Source organism: Zootermopsis nevadensis, unplaced genomic scaffold (assembly GCF_977971745.1).
Source record: "Zootermopsis nevadensis isolate Lab colony 2312 unplaced genomic scaffold, Znev_1.0 Znev_ptg000010l, whole genome shotgun sequence".
NCBI classification, from domain to species: Eukaryota; Metazoa; Arthropoda; class Insecta; order Blattodea; family Termopsidae; genus Zootermopsis; species Zootermopsis nevadensis.
The window spans coordinates 11,504,117-11,530,170 of NW_028259142.1; the positions used below are offsets into that span (position 1 = coordinate 11,504,117).

Here is a 26,054-nt window from a genome sequence, read left to right on the forward strand (position 1 = left end):
ACACATGAGTTTGAAGTAAAGTGCTAATGTCGTGCGGTGTGGGCAAACGATCACAGCAGGACGTACTTCTTCGCATGGGCCGCGTTTGACCGGATAGCCGATAAATTCCGCAGTCCTCTCTTGCCCAGGGGAGTAGGTTCAGCCTTCCCCGTCGTGACGCGGTACGAAGTGCAACCACCAAGGGACCGCAGGTCTAAAAATATGATCATAAAGGAAACATTGGGTCCTTGCACAAGCTTCAGATATAGTGTCAATGCGTTTTATGTACAATGTATTACAGCTGAACTTTTGGTTGATCGAGAAAGTTTTATTTTTATAGGCTTCGTGGGGGTCTTAAGAATTTCTAACTTAAGTGGACAGGAAAACGTATGTGTTTGTTGTGCCAACGGCATGTCGTAGATATCTTTACTGCGGCTTCACGTTGTAATACTGGTAACCTATTAGCCTGTTAACTCATGAGACTGCATTTCATGAAAGGCGACGTAATAATAATAGTAACAATAATGATAATAATTTTAAGGTTTGCCCGCGTGGGTGCCAGCTGAAAACATTTGTATTGTTTTCAGACGATTGTCACGGTAACTCGGGCATGCTGAAACTCGTGAAAGAACAATGGAATATTGAAGGACGACCACTTCTCTCGGCTACTCGCAGCCATCTCTTTGCTGGAAGGTAATACGTAAGTCAATATATTTATATAATTATTCTTGTATTATCTTCTTATTTATATAAATGGTGCATTACGAATTATTCTTCATATAATATAACCAAAGTAGTGACGTTAAAGAAACAGGTTTAACACCAAACACTTCTTAATATGTACTATTTTTAAAATCGCAGCATCAAATGTAACGATTTGTGATGCTATAGAGGGAGTTATCTCTTTGCAACAGAAATAGCAATACAGACGAATGGTATGAAAAAACAGTGATAAACAGGATGTCTTTTCGTTTATGAAACAGAAGATAAGAAACAGGTTCACAGCCATAAAATCGTGGAGGTGTCACATGAATTTTGTTCTTCATGTTCACACGTATTATTATTATTATTATTATTATTATTAAGTGTTCTGTCTTACGACAGGTCCATTGCTCTTCCCAAAAAGAGCTCTCCAGTTGTCCCTATTCTCGGCTTCTCGCTTTAATTCCTGGAACGTCATCTTCTTTCCTTATTTAAGGTCGTCGGTTAGCTGTATCAATCTTCTTCCTAGTCCTCGCTTTCCTTCAACCTGGCCTTCGGTGATATCACTCAGTAACCCATTCCTTCTCATAATATGTCCCAGCCAGTTAGCTTTCCTTCGTGTAATCGCCTGCAGAATGCTTCTTTGCTCGTTGACTCTCCTCAATACTTCTTCGTTGGTCACTCGATCCGTCCACCTGATCTTCTCTATTCTTCTCCAACACCACATTTCAAAACTTTCTAGGTATTTCTGTTCCTTCTTCCTGAGTGTCCAAGTCTCTGCTCCATACACACGTGCGATACTGAAATGCGTTTGAGCGGATTTCATATAAATTCCACAGTCCAAAAAATTACAAACCACATGTACAAAAACTCCAGGACGACCTTTAAAAGGATTCTTGGACAATAGAGGCCAGAACGGGAGAACACGTCTCTCGTCTTGACAGCTAAATTGTGTGGAATTGTTACAATCTATCCAGTACCTTTATATGTCGTTTTGGGTTGTGATCCAAAGCGGTCTTATAGGTGGTTAGGGGCATGAAATTATAAGAAAAGTAAAATAAAATTTTCGATACCGATATTACATGTCAAAGTTACAATGATTCACGTGTTACCTTCTTACTGACATGTTGACGCTGTCCTCAAGAGTATAGCAGCAAATATTCTGAATGCTCAGTTCTTTTTTTCGTTCACACAGCTAACATTCTAGGAGATCATTATTCTGGTATTTGGGATTAAAAGTATGCAGCTTTTAATTAACTGAGTTAGCACGCAGTGGAATTTGGTTACGAAATCCAGAATTAAAAAAAATGAATGGTAGTGAATACTAATTATTACTTGGGCTAGATCCGACAGGATGTAATTTTGAGGTATTATATTAGGGTCAAAAGGAGCTGTTGCCTGCAAAGATATTAAAGTCACAAGTAACCTTAGCTGGAGTAGAAAATACGATGCATGAATCCCAACTCGGTAGTCCTCTGATACGAATCCAACACTTCATCGCTTTGTACACGCGACTGATGTTGAGTAAAGGGTTTATTAATTGTAGTATTTAAATATTATTTAAAATACATATGTTTAAGACATTACCAATATTGTAAATTTCACGTAGATCTGTTAGGTAATTCAATTTTTTTCTAAAAGTATAAAGTTTGATGGTTTTGATAACATTTTCCACAGTACCAAGTCTTTGAGCTGGAATTCTTTACGTCTTTATTAAAAATTACGTTGGCCTACCATTCTAGCAAGCATTCACTTTAGGCTATAGACAGAAATTCTGACACAGGAATTTCGCGCAAATATACCGTTCAGCACAATTTCACCGACTCTGCAGCTGGACAGATTTTTGTTCTTGTAGCAAGTCAGATGACAGACGCGTCTCTTCTTGTATCTGTGCTCTTAGTTTCTCTCACTGTTTTACCGACAACTACTTACAGAATACATCAGGGGCAAAGTGTTCATGTTAGCCATGTTAGCTCGGCTAACACTTAAAAAATTAGAGGTCTTACTTTTGTGATTTAGTAGAACTCCATAAAATGGAACACAGCAGAACTAATCAGATAAAATTTGTCGATAACAAACTCCAACCAGCCTATGTTATCCACGCGTTCCCCGTCTGTTTGCGCAGGCGCAATTAGAAGAGACAGAGGCTTGAGGAGTGAAGAGACTGCACGACCTTCCTAGCTGTTAGTCAAACCGGGACTGCCAACACGCAACTTGTTTACGTGCAGGTTTTTTTTAAATAGGGCGGTTTTAATCTCCTAAAGTTTGTTTCACGCGAGTGCCATGTTGTGTCTTGTGCATCATGAAAGATGAAAAACTATGAAAATACTCAATTTCCAAAATGTTCACTACCCTCATACAGCATTGAGATTTGGCTAATATTTTTGAAAATGTCACACTCTGCCACAGGAGTACATTAACAATGAGGTGGAATAAAGTATTGAATTTCTAAATAATTATTTGCAACCATTTTAATATTTAATTATCTGGGAAAAACATTGTTACTTTTGAGAGGCGTTTTGTATGGGTATGAAACGTGGTCCCTTACTTCCTTTTGTTCATGATTCACTTAACAACGCTGTCGATAGCTTGAATTGTACAGAGTCGAATTATAGGATGATTTATAAAGAATAAATTGGAAATGGTATAGATGACGGGTTACGTGGTCAAATTAGCATTTGCTTGGGGGAATTTAGGAAGGTTAAGGAAAATTCAATTAAGATAGCCAGACATATTCTCTCCTTACGTGTTGAATTTTTTTCACTGGTCCATAGCACGCACAAATTGTTTCAAAACACTTGGTTTTTTTTAAATTACACGCGAATCGGATGCTGAAAATTTATTGCGTGCTTTCTTTGTATAAAATACGTAAAATGAAAACATGATGGATTGTGTCTGGAAACTAATTTACAAATGATTTTTGAGGAGAGATACTGTTCCTTTCCTCCACGACACATGAACTGTAAGAAAAACCCATACTTTATAAACAACCTGCATCTAACTTTAATAATTTTCTCAACAGTGGTTTATCGTGTAATGAGTTTTTTACACGTGACAGAAATCGTACGTCTCTATAGGATCCACAGAATTTGTTTGAAATATTTCTTGTTGCTCGTCTTCAATATTTAACTTAAAACAACGAACTGTAACTTTTATGTCTCTTGTGTGAAATATCTGAAGTGAGTTATGAACATTCGGAAATAGTTAATCTAAAAAGTGTATTCCTGTAGGTATTTATCTCTTTTCATTCTTTATACATATGTTATCTGTACTTATACAATATTCAACCAAGATCTGGAAATCCCTGCTTTTTGTCTTCATTTAATGGGCTCTGACCGTTTTAATTTCCACTGACAGATAACAGTATAATATGCTTTGTAACACGAGCTACAAACACGATTTCTTGGAATACGGTCTGTAGACCACATCTCCTCTCGGTTCGCATCGCATGTCCGGTTATCTGACTCACATGTCCTTGCTTCTCATGACGCGGTAATTGCATATGATTCACGGTTTACACAAGAGTCATCTGCAAAACAGAAGGAAGTTACATGTTTTTGTATTTTGACGTAAATACGTCTATAAGGAAGGGTCATTCGGCGAAAAAGTGGAACGAAAAAGGGGAACGAAAAAGGGAAACGAAAAAGTGTAACAAGTGTACCTAGGGAATGTCGTGTTTACTCGGAATTGTTGTTACCAAGGAAACGTCATCTGTTTACTCAACATTTTTACCTAGGAAACGTTACATTACATTACATTTCATTACATTACATTACATTACTTTACATTACATTCATCTACCACAGACCCATCATAAGCGTAACTAATTCAAGTTAAATAAATAATGTCTTAATCAAACTTTATTCAATTGTAAAGCATGTATAAAGTAAATAATTTGAATAAAGCCAATATATAAACTTCCTTTCCGTATAGACGTATTTACGTCAAATTCTCCGGAACCGTAGTTCCACTGTCACTTTTATTCAGACAAATACTGAAACAATTTAAAGGGTGTTTTAATATCTGATGTAATGTGTCTATGTATGAACCAGTTTATGTAAGATTCTGAATTTAAAGTAGGCTTCTGAAGCTCATCATACAAGTATGTGACTGAATGACCGACTGGATGATTTATTCACTGACTGAAAGATGACTAAATAAATATCTAAGCAAACGACTGACATATAAATAAATGTAATAGCTGCCTAACCGTCTACGAGATTGACAAGCACAATGAGAAACAAACAAGATAATATTTTATGTCGCTGCTAGAATGAAGCAAAAATGCAAAAATCTAAGTAATTAGTATTGGGCATATTCATTACTCTTGTCATAATACGTATTTGATATTTCCCTCGTCTGGCACTGAATAGAAATAATTCCCTTAGATGACATGAAAAATAAATGATAAAATAAAAACATACGTTGTGGAATGTGTGATTCAAATGGCGTTTCCTTGTTTCAACTCAGTTCAGTTTTGAAAATTATAGCGCGTTCTAGCAAAATGCGAAAACAAAAATATCAGTATCTGTACTTAAACCCGTTTTATGCAAATTATACATTTTTTTTAAAAAACATGATCAACAAGAGAAACACACACACTAAGAACCTCTAAACCGTGCCAAAATATTATTATAGAGTGTGAAGTTCTGAATGGATCAAACTACCGCGGTTGTGTGACTTTCATCACACAAAACAATAAATAAAAATGTTACATTTATATCTGACATAAAATAGTTTCTGGCAATGTTATTTCCTTTACAGCACGTACACAAATTTTGTTTAAGATCGAATGAAACAAGCAATGAATTAAATTCTGTACCTAAATTTCATCAGAAAGTGAATTACTCGCAGTGGATTCGTAGTTGACTCGACGGCACTGGTTGGCCACTGGGCAATTCAAAAAATAAATTAAAATTCGGAGGCAAAGGTTCTAACAGTAGTGAATTTGTCAACTGAGGTCTTCTGGGTTTTAATGACGGTCGAAATTTAAAGATGATGGCGATACACTACGTAGAAATAGAAAGACCACAACAAGCATATAAAATACAAATTTAAGAACTTTTATACATCAAATATAACCCAATTAATGACAGCGATAGCCTATATCATTCGAGACACATTTTCTAGTTTTACATTTAAGGTCCAAATTCATAAGCGATAAATTATAAAACACTCAAATTCCATCTGTAAGAGAAGAACGCACTAAAATTTATATATCCAGTGGTAGAAGTGTTAGGCTAGCCGGTGGCTTTATTATCGACTGATATAGTCGGTTTATAAGCAACTGTCACCAACCAAGCCAGTAAAAGAAACACAGTTTTAAGGATAAAATTTTCGCCAAATGTTATCCAATTCCTGACAGTGGTATTAAACTCATAATTCACGTATTAACGGGTTTAAATGTGAACTTGGGGTGAAGTCATAAAAAAATGGAATTTGTCGCTTGGTCCAGATATAGGCTTATAATTTAGCCGTCGTGAAATTGGTCTCTGGTAAATGCTGGCTGATATTTCTGTACGATATTGTTGCATTGTGCACACTGCAGGGCATGGCAAAGTATATGTGCCTAGGCTTTCTGTAAAAATTAAGCCACGATTATTACAACAATGAAACAGCAATTCACAAAGAAATTCGAGTGTAGATGATATTCTGCCGTGTATGTTCTATACAATTCTGATTGTGAAATTATTTCCAGTGATTTGCATCATAATTAGTACGATGTCGATATTTGTTTAAATTTGACAAAATAGGGAAATAAATTTGGAACATAAGTTAACTTTTGCACAGAATTGAAGAAACATATTAGTTGCTTTTGAGAACTATGTTCTGGGTTGTTGCGCCTAGTAGTGTGGTTGTTTCCCGACGTTTCAGAGGTCCTAGCTGCCTCCATCATCAGGGCGCCGGTAAACTTATACCAGACTGCACGTTGCATCAACCCAGAAGACAGCCGTCTTCAGACTCACCTCCGTAAAAACCACAAATTCTACAGAGATTATTACTGTTTTCTCTAATTTAATTTCTGATTCTCACAAGTAAATATATTAAGGAGAAAAAGTTATTTGAGATATCAGGTTTTTAAGGCCGTAAGTGCGTACATACTGGCTTGTTTAATGTTGCACGTGTAGTCTGGTAGCAAATTGCAGACGTTCCAGAGATGCCAGCTGCCACCATCCACATCTGCTTTAAATGAATATCAAATTAAGCAGCGAATTACCTCAAAAACGTCTTTCCGGACCCAAAGTTAGTAATGAATTTTTTTACGTATCTCATTAATATCTGAGGGGTTTCTTTGAACATTTCTTTTCTGAATAATATGTCCATATAACGAAATGCAAGGATTAATAGATCCCAAAATACTCATACACAGAATACTATACATTTTATTTCATGTTTGTAGGTCTATTCTGTGCACTATAAGATACACTAAAACGCATCCAATATCCATATCGTGCTTTTTGATCACATTCATTTCTTTGAGTGGACGACCGATAAGTATTCGTAGAAAGTTACTGTTACATGATAACTGGAGATTCTACGATATTTTAGCATTCCATCGTAAATGTAAAGCACTATATAAGATGGCATCCAGTCAAACGTCGCATTTTAAGTTGCGACTGTCATGACTCATGATCTGGGATCTTCTCCCGGGCCACCGTAGGGGTGGAAGTTTTATATGACTGCAGCTCAGAGGGCATCACAAGCCGTTGGTTCAGCTAATGGCCATCATCGCGCTATGTCGTCCATAGCACCGACTTTTAACTTAAACCCCCGCTCCTCCAGTGTCTACCCTTTCTCGCGCGCTCGGAAACTGCAATACAAATTGTAGCCATTTAATTTGCAAGTTGCTTAGAGTGATGATGATCAAAGAGCTCTGTTCTGTTAGGGGGAGAGATAGACACGTATAGAAGGGTCACTGCTCGTGAGCGCCTGTTTGTGTGCATTTATTCAAGGGTGACGTTGGTCTCGTAGTGCGCACAAAGGGTCACGTGAGACTAAGAGGTGTCTCGGCTTGTATTAGTGTACACAGACGGACATGGAACGTCTGTACCGTAATTCATAAAAGTAGTAACAGAGCTCGCCACTGTCGAGGTTCCGGAATTTAGTAAGTTTTAACTACAACTGTTTTTGATTAGAAATAAAATTTTCAGCACCTCGTACACAATAATTAAGCATTAGATCCGATAGTAATCACCCTGCTATCCTCACAACATGTTATCTTTCATTCTTCTCGTACTTTCAAGTGGAGTTTTACCGAACAGTATTTTTTTCAAATAAATTGTTTATATATTTCTTGTTTCTGGACCCAAATTCATGGTAGCCCCTTACCAGAGATGATATTTATTCGGAAACAATTCAAATGGCTTCCCACAGAAACAGCACAAGTAGATCGAAACAGTTTAATTTTCTTGTAGAATATAAATAGATAAATTAAAAATATGACATATTTATTGTAATTGAGGTAGAAAATGATTATGATTTTGGTTTCTTCGAGAATTTCGCAGTTATATTATTTTGTGGGCAGTCGCCAAAATTTGTCACTGTGTGAAATGAAAAGTCTGTGTGTAGTGACTGAGGCCAACATTATTTTTATGTAAAGTTTCAGAACTTCTTATCTGGATTCGTCATAGAGGTATGTCCCACAGGTTATGAACCAGGAAATTAAATGAAAGCGTTCTCTGCTTTCTAGGGAGACATGACGTCAGTATTTTGCAACGAGCTTCATGCGAAAGGCTAACAGATAAATTGTCAAAAGTGTGAAGTACACGTGATACGACTTGCTTTTAGCAGGTGATTAGAATATTTATAAATCTCTTCCACGACCTCATATTTCTCAGGTAACGATTTTTCAAAGAGCTTTATTATGAAATATATGTCACACAGGACACGATTTCATTATTTGATAGCTTAATGCCGGAGTACCTATAAATTCTTCAGTCAACTCATTATTATTATACTGAAAACAAATGTGTCCATGTTAGCGTATGAGTGAGTAATAATAATAATAACGCAATGCGTGTGGTTTGAACATTAAACATTTTACTTTAACCTGTTGGTTAACAAACGGGGCCGGTACTGCACGAACCCCCAGCGTCCTCTAGCCGTGATAATAAATAAACTAAGCGGTAAGGCTTTGATTTATGTGCTCCGGACTCGTGATACGCGGCTATAACAGCTCACTTTGTGTGATTTCCTCCAAGCGGTTGTTTTCTAACCTCTTGTCACGCCAGTGGGATTCTCTCTTCTCCCGAATCGAGAAGGAACCATGTGGTTAGACCAACACCAACTGACTTCTCTCAGTCAGTGCAGAAGTTTTAGCAGTTTACATTCCTACTATCTAGCAGACCCTTTCCATTATAGTCCTATATGAAAATTAATTAAACTTCTGTGTAACCAGGGGAAATCTTGTCATAGGGGAAGCTAAATGGGATAAGGGAGGTATGCTTCTCATAGGGTGGAAAAATGTTGAAACATTTATGTCATTTCGAATGAAGCTGCTATGTGCGTTGTGTGTGAGTTGGTAGGTGGGTGGGCGAGTTTAAAATTAAGCCGAAAAAATACATAATGAGACTAAAAAGATCAATAGGGCTCAGTGTGGTTGATTCTGAGTTATTGTGTCGGGGAAAGGGAAATTGTCTAAACGTAATTCTTTGATATGGATTTTTGTAAGAATAATGCAGACCTCCCCTAGCTTTCGTCGGTAGGTTGTTTGTATTATTCAACATATGATATTTTAGGGATGGAAATTGATGAATATTCATGCTGCGTTTGTTTTTTAAAAGGGGTGTAAAAAGAGGGTGAAATTAGATCCTGTGAGAATTTGAGCACAAGTCATCTTCCTCAATTAATGGCATTGTTTCTAGAGGCGAAGCCTAAAGGTGAACGTTGGACCAACGAAAAATTATTAACAAAAACTATTTATTCAATTTCAAAAGTAAGCTGTAACTACAGACTTTCCATGTGCCCGTGTAATAATTTTTCAATTTAGTTTACAGAAACATCACATTATGAAATTAAGGTGTTATCTTATGTATCAGTTCAGGGTAAGGTTTTTGGAAACCGAAAATCTGGTGTTTGTCACGTAATACGGCCGATTTTGTTTAATTTACAATAATAAAATGAACTTGTGATATATAAAATAGAGTTGCAAGAAGTGAAAAGAGAAAAACTTCAGTCAGATTTACATATTCAATAATAGTCTATAGATGATAAATACGATAGATATATATTTATTTACTAATGAATAAAAATAGTTTAAATTATCTCGAATGTTCAGATATTAATCTAACATTGTCATATTGACTAAAACACTGCCCCTTATTAAGACATGACATCGTGGTTTTACTGATTAAAATTATTTGAATAAATTTACTCTCGTGTATATTCACGTTACATCAACCACAATCCTGTGAACATCCTGAGGTTACAAGTGTCTACTTTTAGTTGTTTTCAACATGCTACCATTAGAACTGGTCAGTAATTAATTACATTATTGTATTATATAATTTCTGTCATTAAATTTTGAAAAGTTACTAAATACAATACAAATATAGCAAACTTTGAAATTAGGTTGTTACAGTTGTAAAATAATAACAATAGTATTGTGATAATAAATCTGTTTAAATAACCGAGAAATATTATCGATATTATTTCAGCAATTAATCTTGAACAGTCAGAAATAAAGATTGAATAAATCTTTCACATTACATGCGAGGAGATTAAAAAATAATGTCGCTAAAAGAAAGGAATTACAAATTTGAGAGCCGTACGCAGAAATAAAATAGTACATAAATTAAAGAGAAACTTTGGCCTAATTCCTCGACACCCAAAACAGTGACATGGAGAAACGACTCAGTGATCAGTTCTGAAACCGTGTCTTAACATTTGCTGTCACACACACGAATATGGTCCCATAACTTTTCTGCAGAAATTTCTTTCCGCCATCTATAAACAGAAAAGGTAACTATTTTTATCTTTACAGCAACAGATATTATCCAATACGTGTACATACAGTAATAGAACAGCATGGAAAAGGTTATTTCGCCTGATGATGGAGGCAATAAACACTTCGGATAGGGCAGTCAATTTCTATGAGACTACACGGCGAAGTATCACAGAAGACAGCCATTCTCATTCTCGCCATTTTGAAACCTAAAATCTTACCTTTTTTACAAAAGTTCTGATCACAATGTACAAGTAGACTGCCTACGTTTGTCACTAAATGGCCAGGTACCCGAAGCAAATATGTTTACGGCAAAGGCAGAAACTCTGTACTAAGAGTCAGTTTTGGATATGCGAGCAGTTGGAATGCGCTAAATTTCTCCCTCGCTATCAAACAGCGTTTTTTGAATACACTGCGCGCTTTTAAAATAGTGATAAGAAATTAATGTAATTCTGTCCATACCACAAACGGGATAACTCGTTTAAAAATACTGTTACTGAATTTGTTGTTTAGAGAAGTTCCACAACATGGTAGTTGTCGATAGTTAAATTTCCTAGCCTTTTACATTTAGAAGGTTTTAAAAACCTTAATTAAAATCACCGTGGAAAGAGTTGGCGAGATTTTCTTAACAAAATTAAGTTCTTTTTCTTTTTTTATTGTAGCTATATTTTCATATTACATTTTTCTCGTGTTGCTTACTTTCCATTACTTTCTATATATATTTCGCGGTTTGTGTACTTCATATGTCAACATCAAGAATTATAATGGATAAAAACTCTTTAAACACCCATTCATACACAGATTAAATTAAATACTGCATACGATAGTCACATCAAATTGCTCTGCATTGAATACTATGATTCGTCTTTCTCATCTGAAAGCTGTATTCCAAAATTATATAATATCAGATCATATTTGCTTACATACTAATTTAAGAATTTTTTTCATTTCCCACATCTGCACATCCATGTTGAACAGTGGATGATACTGCACACTGTAATAAAAGCAGATAAGCATTTAAATACAATTTCATCAGAAATTCATGATGACTGGTGTCACTGCAGTATTGGACATACAATATCAGCGTTTCTGAGAAAAGTAATCAGCCGATTTCCATGTACATGTGCATCAAATATTTATTCCTGTCAACAATATCAAGTTTTATGGTTTTCTGTGGTTTAAAAATTTACTGTCGGTCAATTTTTTTAAGCGTATCATAACTTTAATTAACCTAGCCTATGACCCGTCAGAGTAGACGGGATTGAACATTTTTGTTTTGAATAGTAATGTAGTTTATTGTAGCATCGCTTTACACCGCTGGTGCCCGTCGCCGGTCCCAGTAAGTCACATTAATTCAGTACACATACTCGCAGACTATTTTTTAAGATCCATTCTATTATGATTCAATCATATACACTTAGTCTTTCCAATTGTATTCTTCTGTTCAAGTTTTACGACCACCATTTTGTATGCAATTTTCCTCCTATCAATCATTCGAGTTGTTTATTCTCATCTAATCTTTCTTGATCACACTAATAACGTAATATTTGTTTGAGTAAATAGGTATGGAAATATGCAATGTTGAAGAATTGATAATATTGACCGTGCTTTTAAATACGGCCCCAACTGCAAACACACAGTCAGACTCAGTCAAAAAAGTGTAGACGTAGCCTAATAGTGTCGCCAGAATCTTCACTTCTTTTCCATTTTTTATGTTGACACAAACATTTACCATATGTGTAACAAATATCACGATAACTTAAAAAATAAATACATGAAACTCTTTTTGAATTTAGAGTTTTCGAAAAGTACAGATTGAGAACATGTCATATATAGAATTTAAATTTACAGAAACATAGCGTAAAAGACAGAAGAAAGTTATACCCAAGAGTTTTGCATTACGACCCAAAACGAAAACGAGTTTTTGGAAATCTGTAGAAGAACGTACTGTCCAAGGAAGACTTTTAACTGGAACGATTTTTTTTTATCTTAAATTTTGAAGTCCAAGATTATATACAATATTATTTTTTTGAAACTAGTTAATTACCTGTCAAGAATGATGGAAAATATAAACATGTACTTAAAAATACATATTTTATTGATAATCTTAACGAAGAATCTTATAACAGTTAGAATAATCCCTTATCTTTGCTTAATTAAAGAATATAATACAATTTAATCTACTGAAAATATTGACTTTATGAAGTGATCACCAACAAACCAACCAATTCTTGTCTTGCTATATTTCTATATGAAATATGCATCTATTAAATCTCATAATGGAAACACACACAAATAATGCACAACCTAAAATATTTGTGACGTAATAATATGTGACAGTAATAGATAATACATATTAGCATGTACACAATTAATAATTCACAATTTTTCAGCGTGTCTCATGTGCGTGCCATCACTTCATACAGAGAACTGAAATAGACATTTATTACTCATGATATTTGGGACGTTTGTGTTATTTAATGTAACAGATTTTCTGTGTAAGAAATTGGTGTGTTGTAGTAGAACAGAATGGCGTCTCGTAAGAAGGCAACTAAAACGTTACACCAGAGTACAACTATCATAAGCGTTTACATAATACAGTATTTAGAACTGGCCTACCTTGTTTTTTACTTTGTAACCTTGCTGTCTCTGCAAACAATTTGGTGTACCGTTGCACAATTGTCCCGATTTCACCTGAATAAAATATTCTTGAGGACTAAATTAATACTTGTACCATATCTTTACGTGACTGATGCTAATTCTAGACAAAATTTAATCATTGTTAATTCGTAGCTTGTTCCGGATGTGTTGAGATCACAAAATGTTCTTACTCGTTGGGACCACTCAAACGACAATTAAAACCAACAAGATGCAAGTGAAATCATTATCCGCCATCTTTTCAGCTCTGTAATGGAAAACTGCGTGAGGCTGTTCTTCAGTAGATGATATGTGTATCTAGCCAGGAGGAGGTTTAGGATCGTGCAGAAATAATGAACACCCAAACTTCCAGAAGTAGTTATGTGGTTATCACGCGCCAAGGCCCTCATTTATTAGAACGTGTGAGCACGATATGGCCATTACGTAGTGTAGCTGCTATTTTTACTGGCAACCCCTCCATCTTGTTTGTACATGAAACAAGCATGTGTGTTTATCGAATACGTGTTCGATAGGTGTCGATTTGTTTACTTGTTGTCTCTCGCAAGTATAAATTAGGTGCCTTATTACTCTTATTACCTTTTGTTTACAAAGAGTATTGGCAGTTAATGGATGTGAAAATGGTTATAAAATTATTATACTGTACTGGAAATTAAAATACAGGCCGTAATGTAAGATTTGAGAGAAATAGTGAATAATAAATTAAAGTAAGATTAATAGAGAAATAAATAAAATTGGGAGAGGAAAAGAAGTATGTTTTTAAACCTATTTTTAGAACGACATTTTATCAACTGCAAATTTTATGATCGATTCTTAAGTGTTAAGTTTACAAACTTTAATACGAAGACTGTCAACTTTACTGGATAGGCCGAAAAGATAGCACATTCCAGATTAGATTCAAAGAGCACGTATAAATAATACGCAACAGTAAGGAATCGTCTAGACATGCTTAACATTCTGAGCAGAGATTATCATATGGATGATACAGTGGAAATTAAAAGAACAGTTAGGAAACATTTAACATGGACTCTTTCCGAAACCCGCTTTGTATCTACGACAAGCAGACCTACAGAAAACAGAGAATCCACAACTTGGTACCCTTCACACATTGACTAAATTACGAATTTGATTATACTCTCATCCAGTTACAGTGTTACGTACGTAGGCCTACATGAATGCAGATATAGAATTCCATGTAAAGGCAACAAGTTAATGTCATTTCGTTGCATTAACTTCAGGTTGTAAATCGGTTAAAATTCAACTACCAACCACAATTGTATACGTAACGCAGCTGCTGAATGTGGTGTTGGAACATGATTGTTATTAAACCATAGAGAAAAAATTAATCTTCCTGATACCGGTAATTCCATATTGTCCGTACAACACAGGCGATTATTTGTTCATATAAGTGTGCTATTCATGACGTCATTGCTCCCAATTGGCAGGAAATGTCTGTCAAAATCGTACACATCGCTGGAAACAGTATTGGAATGAAAAACCAAAGATCAAATGCGGTGTAATGAACAAAGTGTTTCCCATCTCTCGTGATAAATGAGGTAATTTAAAAAATGGCTTTATAATTGTTTGCCGCTGATAAAACGTTTACAACTCTGCTAGGTCAATTAAATACTTCAACCAAATGTTAAAAAAGTAGGATCTCTTTGTTCACCAGTCATTTCGATCCAGACGATCTTAATCATTAATACATAGCGCGTCCTTCTGATCTTAAAAAAAGTATTATGGCTACTGTCTTCCCAAAAAATGTTATACATATGTGATTTTGTAAAAAAATATATTTCTGTATTTAGTACTAAGTATCTGATAATATTATTTCGATATGTTACACTTCAGTAAGAAAATTCCAAACGTAGAGAAACAGAAAATATAATAATTTATAAAGTTTTTTGTGAATAAAAATTGACATTATTCTTAAAACCTTGCATACCGTGTAGTGTATTGGAATATAAAAATATGCATACAAAGAGAAATGTTTACACTATGAAGGACACTGATGCCAAACGGGTTTCGACCTCAAGAGGTCATCATTAGTGGCAAAAACAGAAGTTAAATCATATAATATAAATCATTATTATAACACAAGGAAAATTATAAAAATTAAGCTTCAGAATAATGACAGTTATGATAAAAGTAATGACAAGCCTAATAATTCAATTAATTTATTAATGAAATTGGCAAGAACTGAAAAGTTAATTATAGGTTAGCATTGAAAAAACACAATGAAACAATTTAAAACAAAAATATGAATAAAACAGCAAAAAGTATTCAAAAAGATGTGTCATGCGTATGTTTGGAGATATGTTTCGATTCCTGTGTATTGTATACAGAGGTGAGCGCGGAAAGGACATTTCTCACTTTATTGTGATCAAATTGCTAAATAAGATATGTTTCTATTTTTTCATATCTTCGTGCGTTTATGTCGACTGACTACTCGTAAAAGTATCGTCGTTGAAAAGACCATGGTATTACTTCAGCGAACTTAATTCTTATACCGCCATGACTCTCCGTTCCAGAATTAAACAGCGCATTGTTCATAAATTACAGCGTGTCCCTAAAAGGTGTTTCACACAAGGTTGATATTCGGTATTAAAATATCTATGCATGTTTTTTTGAGCATTATCTATATGCCATGGCTTCTCTTCTGAAGATGTAACTGTTCTTTTACCGTGACTTTGTCTTCAGAAATTATATGGTGTTACTTTCTGCAATGTCTGCAATGGGTATGCATCTATGAGTCTTCTGTAATTATCTAGTGACGTGCCTTTGAAATGTATAGGTCTGCTCTTGTTATGCGCCTACGAATCGGTCTTCTGCAATAAGATGGCTGTAGTTCCTTCACATATAATTCAGTGGCACCACGATTCAGTCCTGTGGCAGATGCGTTTACTACAAAGAAATATCTGGACCAGGACTCGGTCACCAGAGCCACATTAATAAGAATCGTAGGTGCTAAGTGGCGTTAAAGTAGGAGATTCCTTGTATTAAATAATTATTACATCCTGATTTATATCATGCTACAGAGAAAGCACAGTCAATAAGTTCGTATGGTGTATAAAATGCGATTGATTACGATAGAATGATGTGACGTTGTTCTGGTAATTGAGAGCAGTGCTGATATTATATACCATTTGATCTTCTGCATTTAATATATGATCCGACTGCAGTAGAAGAAATAAATTCGTACGTGTTACTTAAGCGGCGCGCCTCAAAACACAGCAGCAGATGTTGCTGAAGGGATCTTATATTTTCTGCTTCTCTTTGTGGGGGGTGGCTGAATCTAGTGCAAAGTCGTATGCGCCACACACAGTTTTAGTAGTACGTGCCTGACCTAAGCATCTGAGTGTGGTTGTAGGGAAGACGACAGCCCAAATGTGATCTGGAGGTGAATGAGCCTCTTTGGTAGCGTGAAGGAACTTTACGTATCAACCCAGAAAACACAAGATCACGAGAACTTCACGAACTATTTTATGTGGGTATCTGAAACTTAACATTTAAAGATTTTTTCTGCTTTTCTCGTTTCATTTTTGTCTTCTTAATCGTTCGATTTTTCGATAATTCTTTCGAAATTTGTGGTTATTTGACTGACTGGTCTGCTAAAGGAATGCTACGGACTGGTGATATTTATTTTACCGAATAAAGATAAATTGAAGTTATCTTAATGTCTGCAGTATTAAATAAGAGTTAGCAGGCTGTAAAGAGAAATAGAGGGCAAATGTAAAAATCTGGGAATTCTAAACATCGATTATAGAGGTGTAATCAGCGGGACTCTTAACTTTTTTTTCCCTTTTCCCAGCTTAGAAACTGTGGACTAGCCCCTATACCGGTATGGATGTGATGCCGCTTAGAGGAATCATTTTCCGTTCCGACTAAGTTATCGCGTCTCATTCCGACATAGCAACGTCAGCATCGCAGGGTATTTCTGAAGGCCAATAATAATTTGCTCTCTCCCCTTCAAAATTTTGCTGAGAGATTAAAATAGGTGCGTTATTGTATTGAATAAACCTATTTTATAAGAAAACTTTTGGTCTTGGAACACGAGACGGGATGCGTAAATATATGGTTCACCAATAATATATTCGTCGTCCCCCTCAATTGCCCAGCAATTTTAAAATTAGATTCCACAAAACAATTTCCGTTGTAGCTATAAGTAAAAGTTCAGCTTTCAGAAATTCCCCCAGTAATTGCTGCTATTGAAGGTTGAGCAGAAATGGTTCTTTACTTTTCGAAATAATGATGACCCAGAGGCAAAGTAGCGGCTCCACGTAGCTTCAAAAAATAAAGATTTCTAGACCGTAATTTAAAGAAAAATATTTGGTGAAGAGATTTCCTTCAGCATAAAGGCAGCGCCTGGGGTTGACGGAATGACCTGCAGTTACTCGGGGCTTCGAAAGGACGCCCATGTCGCGTTCTCTGAGAATAACCTACAGCAGAGGTTATCAAAATGTGAAAATATTATTTTCCAAGAAAACTGTCAGATGTAGGTTATACGGAATGCTTTTTTATTAATCATAAGTAAAAAACTATCGATAATGAATGTTAAAACGCACCGAGCAAGTGTTTTAAGCGAGTTCCTAAGAAAGGCTTAGAAAACCACGTACTATTTCACCTTAAGTTCAGCTGAACCAATAGGAAGGCCAAAACTACAGTGCCGATTTTGTTCAAATTTCGTCTATTTTGTAGGCCTACACTAAATGTTATTGGTATTATTTGGTAGATTTTATCTGTTTTATAGGCGCAACTTAAAATTCGCACCTATTTCTGGGGTACATTGACACATTTTGATCAGACTTAAAATATGACAATTATGTTATTGAATATTACGTGTACGGCCTAAATGTTTATTTCGGTTTAATTAAATTTAAATATCGCGTTGCTTAAAGAAGCTACATGGACGTTTCAAATATAGGCCAAACTCGTCAGTGCTTTGAGACACTTTCCAAGTACTTCCGTCTTAAATATGTAGTAGGCCTAAGTGCTAAGTGTAAGTTCATAGTCCTGTACTTAAGTTTAGTTTGTTAAGCGTTTAAATTAACTTTTACGTGTGTCTTCCGAGTCATTTGACTTAGTTTGATTAAACCTATACGGGACGTGTTTAAGTAACATCACTTAATTCTTCCCAGGGGTGTACTAAATGGCGTAATTACATATTTCGGGGTAGATCTGTCTAGCTAATTATTCAAATTAGATAACACTATCTCGATTAAACGTTATAGGGGGATCTGAAACACATTCATTATTTTATTAAATATTTGCAGAAAACTCAGTAATTAGCGCCGGAGAAATAATTGCCATCGCATTGTTGTAATCTTGTAATCCAACTGTTTCAACGCATCACTGAAAAACATAATAAGCAGCAATTATTTTGTGGACGATATTTTGATGTGCTAGGTTCATAGACTTCAGAATATTAATTCTAAACAATCTACAGATTATCATGTTTAAAAAATATAAGAATTTAAATTGTAGTGCTCCAGGAATACGTTTTTTAAATTCAGGGGTTAAATTATACATTTTTATTCAGCAGTAGCCCGTCTGCAACACTTTATCACGGTTAATGTCTTAAGTGTTGTATTTTCATCATAAATTTAATTCAAAAATATATGCCTTAATTTGTTGATATATTTCCGTGGTAGTTTTGAAAACATGAACATTATAAACCACCGACAGTCAGTTGGCTTGCAGAGTTTGGAGACGACAAGTGAATATATTTTCACTGACATTGTCAAATACAAACAATTTGTGGAGTGGTAACAGCCATTGTTTCTGAGTAAGGGAGTTGGTGTATACAATGGAAATAGTTGAAGAAAAACTGCTAAATTCAAAACCAAACTATGCTACACACAATGTTAGGCTCTTGTTAACAGACTAAATATTGTAAACCTTTATATCTTCGTTCTCTTTTAACTTCTTTATTTGTTACATTTCTTGGAATGCGGGAACAGAATTATCACCGATAGACTCCCTTCTGGTTTAGACCTACGGTCAAGATGTTCAACAAATCATCAGTGTATAAATTATTCTATTTTTCACACAGAATACTCCCGTTCTTGAGTATGGGCCCATTATTATTATTATTATTCATCCTGTCCCAAATACTACGTTTCAAAACTTATTGGGTAATTGCCACCATTGTAATTGGTCTCTCTTATTTGGTTGATGGCTATTCCAAAAATGTTATCCTCGTAAGGAACTCTTAGGTTTATCACCGTGTTCTCAAGAGCCCATCAGCGGACCCTATTCTGGGCTAGTTCAACACAGCACATCATTTTATACTCTATGTCTGAGGTCAGTTTTAATATTATCTTCGCATATATACATAGCTCTCCTGAATGTTTGTCGCTTCCTAAACAAAATTTTTAAATATTATTTTTATCTCACTTTGTCTTTTCTGATTAAATTTTGTCAAAAATAAATTTCTGTTCATTCAGTATATCAGCAGTCTAGTTTTACTTCGAGGTGGTAAAGAAGTGCTGACGTCACGGGTGACTAATGAACCATTATGTTCAATTTCGCTTTTAAGCCTCGGGCGTCTGGGGTATGAATCAAATGGGCTGTCATACAAAATAAAGATGACACAAGCACGCGACGTCTTATATATTCGCCTGTAGTAGAACTGTTTTCTACTTGCAGGTAAATGTTCATAATCTGTACTCTGAATAAACTGAATCAAATGGCGTCCGCAAGGTATTTTAATCCCACTCGAAATAATAGCGTTTGTTTGCTTTTTGTGTTGTGATGCGAAGGCCAATCAGGAGAGTTAGTACCCATTTGAAAAAAATATATTTAACTTGAACTCCTATAGTATCTGTGCTCTGCACCAGGGTTATCAAATCGAAAGGGAAAAGGTTTGTGAGTCATGTAGCACGTACGGAAGAGCTGAGATATGAATGTAGAAATTTGGTTGTAAATCTGAAGAAAGGAGACGAATTTGGACACACAGACTTACATAATATGGTAATACTAATATCGACTTTAACAGAATGTGATATGAAGATTTACTCAGGATTTATACGGCTCATGATAATAGCAGGTTCTTGCGAATATGTCAATGAACCTTTGGGTTCCATAAAGACGGACAATTTCTTTAGAAGCTGGGTGACTATTGGCTTATGAAGGACTCAGTCTCATGGAGGTCTGTAGACATTGCCAAGGCTGCTATAAGTTCGTAATGCCAGTAAGATCTGATAAGACCAATCAACGGGAAGGGACGATCTTATTAATTAATCTTTTCATGCTGAGATTTTAACTGGAATAAGATTATTGTGCCTTTTATTTTTTATGGTAAGTTATAAATTAAACTGACAGGAAATTAAAAATGGTCGTCACGAAGAACTGTTAGAATGCATGCAGGGAATAACTTTCAGAGTACTCAACAGTTTTAGACACACATGCATGCTACCAGTGTACACCCACTTATAATCTATTGCCAGTAAATTATGAATTTAGTCAAGTTTATTCTACATAGAAAGATGGAACTGAACATTTTTTCGGTAGCCATTAAATGTATAGGTTTGTTGAGTTCGTGTGATGTAACTTCTAAATTGTGTCTTTTATTTATAGACAAAATACGTTTCTGTTAATAATTGTTACACAATCTCCAGAGCTACATTAATGCCATTTACGAGTGCAGGGGACTGAAATTTAATGCGAAAGAATACATCGAAAAACGCAATTTTCATTAAGGCAATGTTTGTAAAATTTAAAACAGCTGTCTGGTGTCAGCATAATTTCTATATTTAGTTTCAACTTTATGGCTCTAAGCAATACATCATTGGGGCTAGGCATGTAGTATTTAAGATAATTTGATATGGATCTGTATACTACGCAGTTTGTGTGAGCATTCTTTCTATATATATTAAAATTTACGAACATGGCCAAGTTGAGAAATTTGAAGATCCATCTGACATTTAACGTATGAAGATGGCTGTCTGCTGAGTTCTTGCGCCGTGTAGTCTGGTACAAGTTTCCGGACGTTTCAGAGCATTATCGCTCTGATGATGGAGACAGCAAAATAACCCAGAAGACAGCCATATTTCTGTTAATACTAGTCGCCGTGAGAATCTGAAATCTCAAATTTAATGTAGTCTGATGACAAATATAAATTGTGGATCTCTAAACTGCATTATAACTGCAAATTTGTAGTACCTAGTTGTTCCACAAGAAGGAAGGTGGGCGTTATAATTTTATCCCAGAACTTCTTGTTTTACATGAAACGTTATAAATAATTTTATGTTTCTCCTAAATTCAATTTCTATTAGCTCCTTGCTCATGCCTGGTATGGAATCTAGTTAACTCATCTCGTCTCTTTAACGATACTTGCAAGGCAAGTAGAGGGAAGCCGAAAGAGAATTCATTATCACCCTTTAATCATCCTACAGCACTCTTGAGATTTCCGTAACAACCAAGAATCATAACTTGTTACGACAGAAACAGTGTTAAGTCTATATATTGAAACATTTTGGTTACCAAGAAGAAGTAAGAGGTTAGAGAAATCACGATAACTCAAGACGACGTTTGTTCAAAATTTGTATGAATTGTGTTTGAAACTGTTAAAGTATTTTTCTGACTGCAGGCAAATTTTACGGTAGTTCTTACAGTGGGCTAAGATCACTTCTCCCAGCATCATACAGAATGTATCCTATTGTTACATATCGAATTGGGAAAACGAAATTTAGTATCCAACAGATAATTAACAGAATCCAACAATCCGGCAGACTGCTGTGTAAATCCATTAATTATACTCATAAGTTGCTTCGACGTATGATTTTACGAGCCGTGACATTTCTAAAAATTTGTTGCGTTTTAGAATGTTTATTCAGCCTGAGAAACGGAAATAAGTCTTAACACGGAAGCGATGGCTATTTCGAACTCTGGTAAGCACATAGAAGGTTACACAGCATCACAACTCAGAATATCAGTCAGCGTTTCTTTCTGTTACATTCAATTAAGCGACATTGAGTTTGTTAAATTTCAGTTACATATTTTCCGACTAATCTTGAATTGATTTCTCATCTTCCTACGCCTGGTACAGAACATATTTAGATAATCTCCTGCTTCAGTATGTGGTCACACTAAGAATATCTGGCGAAGGGTATAAATTATGAAACTCCTTGTAGCACATTCTTCAGCCACGAGTTACAGGAAGTAACTCGTGGCTATTTCTGTTTAAGTGCCCTTTTCTCATGCGCCCGCATTCTGCTTTATTCCCTCTGGTTAAAAGAGATTAAGCTCCACATCGGTAGGAAAAAACAGTAGTAAGTAATCATTTATATGTTTTGTAAACTTTTTATAGGGACGGGTTGGAGGAAATTCTAAACTGAATGGTGAGAATGGCGTTAATATTAGAACTTTTATTTGAAGGAGCTAGAGATGGGTAATATTTTAACGAATATCTTCTGTCCCTTATAAAGTTCAGGCTTCATACCGCCGGTACCATCAGCTGTCAGCAGTAGATAAATACCCGTGATAAATGAACACAAAGTTCAAAGAGGATGCAAAATTATAAAGATTTTTTTTTAGAAATTTATGTATTCCAAAAACCAGTATGCCCATTTGCTCATGTTACCTTAAAACATGCCATGTTCTTCGCCTAATTTTAGGTAAGAATATACGAAGCCTAATGTGTATGGTTTCCAATCTGAAGTTGGTTTTCACAAACTTCTTGCCTGGAACTGAAACTGAATGTTGTTTGAATGACAGCTACAATGTTGTGACCTTATTTAATATTTAATAAATCCATTCTTATTTGACAATAGCCTTGGGGTTTATTCAGCGTGGAATCACATGGGAATGACGTGGGAATCATGAACCGTGACGACATAAGTATTTGGAAGCAGGCGGAAGCAACATTTCACTGAATCGACGAGAAGTCGGTAATAATTCTAGGTTGTTGTTGAATTTAATCAATTCATATTTAATTTAAATTATATGTATATGGACTTTTCTATAAGGATATGTAATCAGTACGGTGAAATGTGATAAATAACGTAATTTAATGTGAGAAGAGAAATGAGGAATTACTTGCGAATAAATTTAAATAGAGTTTGTTACTATCCTATTTCTGAGGTCATATGAATGTGGGACTGATGTTCAACGGTTATGGAATTATGAAAATTTGAAATGTAGCTTGACTTGAAAAGTATTTTGCATCTAGTAATAGGGAGATAATTACAAAGGGTTGGCCTTGAAGTCTCGATGGCGGATACAAGAAACATAATAAATTTTGATGGAGAAATATTCTGCAATGCTCAAGATTAAATAAAATTACACAGTAAAATATACGGTAGGGATTACGTAGCCTAATTATTTCACAACTCAAACGTCACAGCTCTAGAGATCTTCACTGGAAAGATACGGTGCTCGTCATTTACCTTGGCTTCTTACAGAAGGTGGGCCGGTTATGAGTGGGGGGTGGGGGGGGGGGAAGCAGAACACACTACGCGCATGCTCTGTTCAGTACTAGAGTCGAAAATAGCATTTATGTTCCACATACATTATAGCGTCTTACACGTGTATGACTAAACGTGGTCGGTGAATACTTGCTCTGTAGTTTCATTATATAAATGCAGATGTAACGAAATTCGTACTGCACAGTGCGAACGAAGTAAACTGATGTAGAGAATAATACCACCATCTTGAAGATCTAAGCAGAAACAGACAAACGGGGGAGAGAATACGAGCAGTCATTTCCAGTCTCGCATCTTCGCTCGTCATTTTGTGAGTAGGCATAAAGTAAAGTTAATTATATTTTTATAAAAAGCACAGAAGAGTGAAATATTAACTGTGCGAATCTTCTGTTGGAAATAAATGGCTATGTCACATTTATATGTTACAGTTTTTGAAGACACGAGACACAGAAGCAAGTAATATTGCTAAGAGAGTTCCATAATTCAGATAATTTTGATCATTAAGCTTATTCAAAATAATTTATTTCAGAGAACAGAGTCTTGCTTTGAAGGGTTGACAGTTACGAAGCTGTGCAAGATATTCATTGCTTTTATACAGGCCGAAGGTTCATTATCCAGTCCAAAATTGTCTTTATGATACATTTTATTAATATTTTTCTGCTTACGCGGAAGGGTGACCAGCCCGTAGCACAATGACAAATCTGGAGGACGAGTGGATTGTTTCTTTGTCTGGCTACTCTCTACATCTGTCGGTGTACCACGTGCATTTGCTTACACGAGCTTCCCCACCAGTGGCAAGGTCATGCAATCCTTAGGGAAGGCAAAGTACGCAAATAAACCATGTTACAATTTTATAAAGTATTGTCATTGCCGATATTAATTTATGGAAGTAAATGATGGACTATTGAAACGGAAGATCTGGAACAGATCCAGTCGTCGGAAATCCGTCTACTTTCGGATGAAGGGATGCATACTAACGGATCATCTTACAAATGAATCCATCAGAGAGGATAAGACTGGAGAGTATAGGAACAAATGGAAACAACACTTGAACAGGATTGATGACCGACGGATTCAAAGAACAGTATATGAATGTAAACCAAGAAGAAGAAGATAACCTGGGAGACCTAGAAAAGAATGGTCTCTTGTGCCGGATCAGGATTTTTAGACCATCCCATAAAGCTGATGATGATGATGACTGTTAATTTCTCTTTCGCAGTTCCAGAAGATTCTCTTCCAAAGAGTGCACTGTGGGGAAATGTCACACAATTAGGCCTCATCAATTTTTACCGATTTTCTCGTTGAAGAGACCTTCCCACGTACTTAGGATTCCAGGATCTCTCCTACAGGACCATAATACTACGGTTAGGACACCCTTGTGAGCACGGTAATGAACATCCGAGCTTTATAAAACACTGGAAATTTTTTTGTCTATATAAGTGACTGTCGGCTTCTCAGAAAAGACTTCGTGGATTTATATAAAATTAAAAACCACAAAGTGCAGCTTCCCCGATACACAGCACTTACGTTAATGGAAAGCGCCTTTAAACACGAAAACGCGTAAATCGAAGACGGTACTTCAGTGTTAAAATGTGCTTATGTTCCTAAGCGGGCATTTCCGTAGTTAAAATTAGCGATTGCAATTTATTTTGTTTCAAATTGCATTAACATTAAATGTTTTTCGTTGCAGTTTGTAGTTTCTCAAATTATGCCTTACAAAAGCAAGGGACTCCCGACTCGGTGTTTTGTCGACGTTCTCAGATATGGCTTCAGGTGTCTGTTATTTCTTTTCCACCCAGGGTAAAATTGTAGGTAGTACTGTAAGAAGTTCCGAACACTTTATCCTTTACCACAATTATTGGGGCTATAATTATCATATTATTCATTTTCTTCCATTTCTATCTCTCATTTTTCTACTTCATGTAATAAATGTTCTGGCTGTTCGCTTTTCCATCTCTCCCTTGGTCTTCCTATACTTCTTTCTTTCCATTCCTTTCAGTAGGACTAATCTTATAATTCTCTCTACAAGTTGTAACCATTTTTCTTTAGTCCTGAGTGTCATTCCTTCGATGTCCCTGACCTGAGCGATCCGATGTGTCCCTATTCGATGCCTATTAGAACCTCATCAACTTAAGTTTAGCCAGTTCAGGAGACGACTAAGGCAGTGCTGCCACCGTCTGAAATTATTCCCTTCTGCAACCCGATGTATTGTCATAGTGTCAGTGCCTAATGAAGGTAATGACATCAAAATACTTTCTTCGTGTTGCGCTAATTACTTAGTTTAGCGCTAGTTAATTTTACTTGAAATAAAGTAGTATCTTAAATACGTTCTTTACAAAACTACGCCAAGT

General features: G+C 35.6%; 1 protein-coding gene across 11 annotated transcripts in view; it reads left to right on the forward strand.

Moving 5' to 3' along the window:
* LOC110828488 (uncharacterized) overlaps positions 1-26,054 on the forward strand; it is a 727,302-nt gene that overhangs the window by 149,477 nt on the left and 551,771 nt on the right. For 7 of the 11 annotated variants that reach the window (XM_087346537.1, XM_087346523.1, XM_087346525.1 and 4 more), the window contains exon 2: positions 567-672. The gene's annotated coding sequence lies outside the window, so the exon portion shown is untranslated. Of the gene's footprint in view, positions 1-566; positions 680-23,766; positions 24,014-26,054 lie in introns of those variants that run through there. The other 4 variants (XM_087346524.1, XM_087346527.1, XM_087346526.1 and 1 more) reach the window with 2 other exon arrangements.